General features: G+C 60.5%; 1 protein-coding gene across 6 annotated transcripts in view; it reads left to right on the top strand.

The window, feature by feature from the left end:
• Positions 1-1,512: 1,512 nt before the first annotated feature.
• BCORL1 (BCL6 corepressor like 1) overlaps positions 1,513-7,399 on the top strand; it is a 70,063-nt gene continuing 64,176 nt past the window's right edge. For 2 of the 6 annotated variants that reach the window (XM_045583531.1, XM_036443588.2), the window contains exons 1-2: positions 2,202-2,351; positions 2,897-2,975. The gene's annotated coding sequence lies outside the window, so the exon portion shown is untranslated. Of the gene's footprint in view, positions 1,653-2,201; positions 2,352-2,896; positions 2,976-3,817; positions 4,118-7,399 lie in introns of those variants that run through there. The other 4 variants (XM_036443587.2, XM_045583532.1, XM_036443589.1 and 1 more) reach the window with 4 other exon arrangements.

The following is a 7,399-nucleotide window of genomic DNA, read 5'->3' as shown; positions in this document are numbered from 1 at the left end:
GGCAAGGTGAGAGTTGTCAAGTAAAACAGATGTTCCAAGCTCAATAAAATGACAAGCATTATGTCCCCATTGCTGGCAAAAGATTTGAGGTTGGTGAGGACAGCAAGTGGGCCTCAGACTGCAGCAAAGCCACTGCAGCCTTAGTGGCTTGCCATCCTCTGCACTACTCTCACACACACATCCTTTACTAGTAAACCAGGTGAGGGAGACATACCAGGCAAGTCTCAACTGCCATCTCGAGAAAGTCCTTCCAAAGGAGAGAAGATACCCTATAGCTTAGAGGTGGAATCTTTGGGCCTATGACAAAGGAGTGGGGGCAGGGAGGAGGAGGAGGAAGACATTAATCCAGCAGGGTTTCCTTCTAGTCCAAATGACCTTCTGGCTTCCTTCGTATAGATAAGTATATAATAAATTATATCAATATATGTGCACATAAAGATTTTTTTTTTCAAATTCCTGCTATTCATTTCACATTCCGTTTACAAAGCCCTGAACCCTCCTGGAACTGCGGGGCACCTCCCCTAATACCCTGTGGGCTGAGGCGCTGCCTTTGAAGTCCCCAAGCCTGGCTCAGGGTTGGAGCTGCTAAGAAACACCCTAAGAGTGAAAGGAAGTTTGCCGGCAGCTTCGGCTCCTTAGCAAGCTGCTCCCCTCGGAGCTATCAGAGTTCCACTGTGGACCACAGGCTACGATGGTCTGGGATGTAAACATGTACGAGGATTTATTCCTCAGGCCAGACTCGGAGTCGTTAGGGTAAAGGGTAAGGGTCAAGGGGCTGGGTTTGATGACTGAGGAGCCTGGGAAGAACGGGCAGAAGCCCAGTCCTCTTGGAGCCAGGTTTTCAACCCCAAGTCCTGCAGGCATCCCCCTTTACAGACCTTTCCTCCTCCTCCTTCTTCCTCCCTGGGGCCTCTCACTCCCGCCCCCGCTCCCGAGATGCCTCCACGCCCAGGCCGGGGGCTGCCTTTGGAGGGCGACCTAGGGGGTTTGCAGCCCCGGAGGTTGCCACGAAGGATGGGCCGCCCCGAAGACGCGAGGCGAGACAGCAAGCCCTGGCATTTTTCTTCCCCAGCACCTGTCCCACTTCAGCGCGGGGTCTGGGGCTGCTCCCGCGAGCTGCCTCGGTGCCCGAGCGCTGGAGCCGTGCACCGAGGTCGCCGGGGTTAGGGAAGTGGGGGGCCGGGAGAGGGGCGGGGCGTCCGGCGAGGGCGCCCCCCCACACACACGAATGCAAGACCCTAAGCTCCCCCCGCTACACTGAATCTCAAGGGAGAGAGAATCGCACATAAAGCACTAGCAAAAACGCTCGATCTCCGACCCGAGCGGCGTTGCTCGCCCCCCCCCCCCCTTCCTGGAGCCGGGGGCTGGCAGGAGAAGGTGGCTCTGTTCTTCCCCCGTGGCCAGTGCGGGGTCTGCGGCTGCCTGGCGAGGTTCCGGCTTCCCCCGGGCTGGCAGGGGGAGCCCCGAGAACTGCAGGCCCGCCCCCCCCTTCCTCCTCCTCCTCCTTCCCCTCCTCCCCCACGTGTCCTCCCTGAGCCCAGCGGCCTGATCCCAGCACCCTCGCCCCACCTCCCTCCTCCTCCCGCGTCGCCCGCTTCCCCGGCGGCGTGGAGAAGAGCAAAGTTGCGACAGCGGTTGGGGGCTCTGTCCAGGTAAAGGGGGTGCGGTGGGGGGTGGGGGGACGGTGCGGCCCTGCGGCGGGGGCGGAGGGAAGATAAAGAAACTTGCTTTCCGCGGCCCCCACCCTGCGCGGGTTCGGATCTTGCGTGGACCGAGCCCTCGTGGCGAGACGCGGCAACGGCGCCCGGACCCGGACCGCCCGCCTGGGCCAGATCGGCGGTTGCAGGCAGCGGGCCAGGCCAGCACCCAGGCAAGGGCGGGGTGGGTGACGGTACACCGGACCGAATGGGGGACTCCGGTGGCCTGGGCGCGGGCCGAATCCGGACCGGGCCGAGTTGGGTGGCGAAGTAGGACGTGGATTCGGGGGCGGGGCGCCGCGGGAGGGGGAAACCAGGCCCGGCCGGACCGGCCTGGGCGTGGGGGTGGGGGGCGAGTTCGGGGCACTTGCTGGGCTAGGGACCGAGCCGTAGGGCGGGGCGGCGCTAGGGGCTGGGCCGGACCCGTGGGGAGAGGGCGAGGGGAGGGGGAGCCGGGGGTGGAGTAGGGGCGTGGAGTTGGGAGCGGGGTCTGGCCTCTGCCGGGGGCGAAGGTAGATCCGCGGGGCCGCCAGCGGAGGGAGGGAGGCCCGCGGCAGCGCAGCAGCGGGGAAGGCCGGCTTCCGCGGAGTTTGTGCCTGGGCTTCTCGGGCTCCCGCCTCCTCAGGCGCACAAATGGGGCGAGGGGACCGACTGGTAAGCAACCGCGAGCGTTAGACGGGGTTCAGCGGCAATTCGGGGGAAAATCGAGGAAAAGACACAGTCTGCAGTTATGCCAAACCTCCCACCCACTTCTTAGCATCTGGATTCTGCTCTCAGGGGACCGCATACCCTCCTCGACCCAACCCTCTGACTCTCCCCCCCCCCCCTTCCTTGGCCATCTGACCTCTTAGGGGTATGTGTTTGGGGGTGAACGGTGGAGGGGGGGGGGAGTGTACTTTCCCTCCCGCCAAGGCAGCCTAGTTCATATCTTATTCCTACATGTAGCGTCGCTTCGAGTCGCGTGGACATTAAGGTTTAGATAACCTACTACCCACTATCCCCTCACCAAGTGATTTGATGGCTTTTAAGGAAAGGGATGAACCCCTGGATTTCCATGCTCTGGGTGAGGTTTGAGGATTGCGGTTCACCCCCAGCTTATTTCCACTATCAACCGTTTTCCTTATGAGCTATTCCCATGGGAATTCGAACTTGGGTGGGGGAAAACGGGAGTATTAATATGCTTCTCTATCTCTACATAGGGTCGGTGTGCCAAGGACGTCTAGTCTCAGAGGGAAAGTAGACACCAGTCCAACTCGGGTCGTCCCCACTACTACCTCGGTGAGGGGGGCAACGATAAAAGGGGGATACTGGTGGGCAGGGGCCCATCATAAGGGAACTGGCTGGGTAGTTGCTCCTAGAGGGACCCCGTTTCTTGGCGGGGAGGGAGACAGGAGCCTAAGGTTTCAGAAAAGGGATTCTGGGGAGGGAGATGGGGGTGACGACGAAGGGGGGGGGGGGGTAGTGGCGGGAAGAAGGGGGAGTCACGCCCTGCCAGCAAGGGGAGCCTCCCTAAAGCCCTTGGGAGAAAAGGACTCAATGCGTCTGCTCTGTGGTGCCCAGCAGGGAAGATCTGGGGTCTCTGGATTTGTACACTGGATCAGGCACCAGTGGCCTGAGAAAGTCAGGTTGGGCTTTAGGTGGAGAGCCGTGGAAGAAAAAGAGAGAACCCTTAGGCCTTGGTGCCGTGATCTTTTCCTTTCCTCAACCTCTCTCTTCGAGGGGCGTCGAGGGTGGGGGCGTGGGGCTCTCGCAGCCCCGCCAATAGAGCTCCTCCGCCTTTCCAGGGAGTCTAGCTCTTTGGCCGGCTTGTTTCAGCCACCGCCGCCTCCCTCTCCGGAATCGGCTCGGCTCGGTCCTCGCAGTGATCCCCTCCTCCTCCCCTCCCCTCCCAGTGTCACCGGGGCTCTTGGCTCTGCCCCCTTCGCGGCTGCCTGCTCCCAGCTTTCGTCCCTCCCTCTCGCTTACTCCCTCGCTTCTCCTCCTCCTCCCGATTCCACCCCCCCGACAGGAGGCATTCTGGGAGTTGTAGTCCCGCGGAGCCTGGGCTGGCGCCGCCCGCGGACCCCACTGGACTCCACTTCCCGTCGAGCCCTGCGACCGGCACCCACTCCACCAGGCTTCGCTCGCACACACAAGACACACACACACCGCTCTCCCCCTCACTCTTTCGCTCGCCGCGGTTGCTGCCAGTGTGTGGCTCTGTCTCTCCTCCGCTTTGCTGAGCCCTCCCTTCTTCCTCTCAGTTCCTAGAGTCCGACCGCCGCCGCCGCCGCGGAGATAGACGAGAAGGAGGTCGGTGGCGATAAGGGGCGGAGGGGGGCATCAGATCCGGGCAGTAGGAGGCGGGTGGCGGTACCGAAGGGGTAAGAGAGAGCCCGGGTGGCGGCCTGAGCCTCCCCGCGGAGCCGACCGGAGAACAGGTGCGTCTTTTTTCTCTCTCCCCCAACCCCTCCACCCCTTTTGGCTCCCCGGCTTTCTCGTATCCCCCACCCCCTGCTTCTTTCCATCGTAAGCCTTTTCTCAACCCGGTCCCTTCCTCGCCCCGCGGCCGCTCAACTGTCCCCCGGGGGCGCCGTCCTCTTCGTGTCCCCGGACGTAGTGCTCCCTGGAGCTTGCTCTGGTCTCGCCCCTCCCTTCGGGACTGCTCCTCTCCACTTCGTACCCTATTCCTGCCCTCCCCTACCCCCACCTTACCCCTCTCCCTCAGCCAGGTGAGACTTGTTCGCTAGGATTTGAAAGAGTCTTCTTACCGGCTGGGCGGGGGTCTCCATGGAAACGGGGGGTCTGGTCGATCCTAGGGGGGAAACCATTGGTATTACCCCACTCTTCAGAAAAGGAGGTGGAGGCTATCGTTTTGTTAACTACCTGGCCCCAACCCCCAGATCCAGGAATTCGAGGATCGGAAGGGAGGATGGCTAGCAGGGCAGGGCGAGAAAGGTTTTGTGTGTGTTTTTTTTTGTGTGTGTGTGTGTGTGTTTTTCGGGGGGGGGGGGGTTACTGTCCGTGATGAAGTCTTTAAGAGACCGGGAGAAAATATCCTCCAATCTTAGAGGGGAGGTGCGACGGGTGCTCCTCAGGGCTGCGTTCTCCCCGGTGTTAGGGTGCAGGAATCGTAGGGTAAGGGGTACCCTTCGGTGGCGGCGGGGCCTGGGTTCGGGAGTGGGGAGTGCTGTGATGGGGGCAGGGGCAATTCTCCGAGTCCCTGGAAAAAAAGGCGGGGGATGACTTCGGAGCGCCCTGGCTCCGCTGCCCTCGCTTTGCGGGCGGGGGCTGCCAGGCCGGGCACGGCGGGGAGGGGTCTTATATGGAAGGGGGGGATGAGATGGGGGCAATTCCCATTAGCCAGGGGGGGGGGGGGGAATCCGGCGTGGAAGCTCTCCACCCGCTTCGCGCCAGGCCTGGAGGCAAGTGGTTTGAGAGCGGAGCCGAGGGCTGGAAGGAGGGAGGCTCCAGTTACGGGGCCGGGTTTCGGGATCAGGGGCAATCCCCCAGCCCTTGGAAAAGGAAGGCGAGGGATGGCCGCGAACCCCAGGGTTCCCCCACCCCGGTCCTTAGGGGCGTGAGGAACGGACAGCAGGCCCAGCGGAGCCGGATTCGAACGGATCGCGGCCGGGGCGTGGGGGGGCTTAGCGGTGGGCTTCGGGGGGAGCAGTCCGGCGGCGGGGCGGGCGGGGCGTGGGGCTCCGGCGGGCGGCGGGGCGGGGCCGGGGCGGTGCTGCCGCCGCCGCCGCCGCTGCTCCTCCTGCTGGGGCCGCCGCAGCCGCTGCCGCCGTCGCCGCCGCTGCCGCCGCTGCTCCTGGGCGGGGAACGGAGGCCAAAGGGAGTCCCGTGCCGGGGCAGAGGGCGCAGGCGGTGCACGGTGGGGAGGGGGCAGTCCTGGGGGCGGGAGCAGGCAGAGGGGTGGAGCCCCGACGGGGGGCGGTACGAACCGGGACGAAGACGATGAAGAGCCCCGGGGGCCGGTGCGTGGAGAACGAGGTGCTGGGAGAAGGAAGGGGGGGGGGGTTGGTCCCGCGACGGGCCTCGTGGGCTTGACTCCTCGAGGTTCTTCTTCGGGACAGAGCCCCGCAGGGGTGCCCATTAGCCCGGGAAGGGATCGAGAGGTGAACTGGACGGTGGAGGGGGCCTTCCTCGCCAGGGTCCCGCCGAGAGGAAGGCTGGGCCAGAGGGACGTCCGGGGCTAAGCTGGGAGGAGCTGGAGGAGCTGGCCGTACCTTGGCTGGGGATTTCGAGTTAGGGAGGTGCGGGCGATTGCTGTAGGGAGAGATGTGGTTGGGGGGAAAGGCGGGAGGGAAGCACACTGCAAACCTGCGAGGCCAATAGCACAGGCCAGCGGGGTGCCCTCCTATTCCGCCCACACTTCCCCCCTCCCCCAGTGGAAGCGCTATGTTTTTTTGTTTTATTGTTTTGAAATCTTAAACGTGGACTGGAGGAGCTGTCTATGTGGTGATACTTATTCATTCTTGGTGTCTGCCAGACTAGTCTGGAGGTAAGGAAGGGGTCCTTTTGGCTAGGATGCCTCTAGCTCAGGGTTTGGGACCTCTTTAGGCGAGTATGGGAAGGGGGTCCCGGAACTTGTGTGACAGCTGAATCTCTCAGGGCAGTTTGGAGGTCATCCCTGTGGCACAGTGGTGGTATACGATTGCAGGATTCTTTGCTCAGACTTCTGGGGGTGCATTTGTAGGCTAGCGTTACCCTGGAAGCCCCATGGTTCATTAGGCTTAGAAGACTTTCTCCAAGTCACATAGTTGGAATGTTTTTTGGGGGGAAATGAAGGGGAATGCATTTATTTGGGGTTGGTAGGGGATTCGGTTGATAATAAAATTCCAAGGTTGAAGGGACTTTAAAAGTCATCTGGTTCTCTGTTTGCCTGTCCTATCCTTGAATGTTAGGATAGGGGGTGGTTCATTTTGGGGGGAGATGGTAGGCAGCACAATGGAGCAGAGTTTAGTTTAGTACCAGAGTACTCAGATTGGATGGTGATTTCACCACACGGTACCAAAGAGGACAATATATAGGAAGGAAATTTGGAAGATCCCACTGGGGAGTAAATGGGGTAACCCAATCTCGAGAATCACTCAGAGGCTCCAAATAAGAGCAACAGATCAGGGGAGGAACCTGTAAAATTTTGATTAAGAAGCAAAGTTAGTAGGAAAGCCTGGGGGAGCCAGGAGGAGCAGGGAGCTTGGTGACTCATTCAGAGAATCTGAAGGCTGATAGAGTTTCCAAGGGCCATAGCTGTCTTGACTAAGCCATGTGGATATTGATAGGCAGACTCATCTTTTGCTATGACACCTGAGGCAGCTTCCCTTGGGGTAGATGTGAGGCACAACTCAAATGAACTTTTAAGAGGGCTGCCCCTGTTACCAGCTTTGCAGCAAAGGTAGGTATGTTTCTTTTCATTTGGCTATGAGAAGTCACTGATAGAGGAAGAGGAGGGGACTCAGATGCTTGGGTTAAAGAGACTAGTTCTTTAGAATAGGTAAACCAAGAAAACATAGCAAATTGTTGGGATAGGGCAGAGGAAAGCTAAGTCCGTGGGAGACTCTTCTATTGGTGTCGGATTGGGCAGAGTGGAGGGCAGTTTCAAAAGAAATGGCGGCGGTACCAAGGGTACTCCTAGATCTGGTGTTGTGATTTACCAGGTGAGTCGAGGGAGGATCCTTTTTTTTTAATTATTGATTTTTTTACAGAGAGGAAGA

Source organism: Pipistrellus kuhlii, unplaced genomic scaffold (assembly GCF_014108245.1).
Source record: "Pipistrellus kuhlii isolate mPipKuh1 unplaced genomic scaffold, mPipKuh1.p scaffold_m20_p_19, whole genome shotgun sequence".
In the NCBI taxonomy this organism is placed as follows: Eukaryota; Metazoa; Chordata; class Mammalia; order Chiroptera; family Vespertilionidae; genus Pipistrellus; species Pipistrellus kuhlii.
Note: the sequence above shows the minus strand (reverse complement) of the source record. Positions and strands in the feature narration are given on the sequence as shown.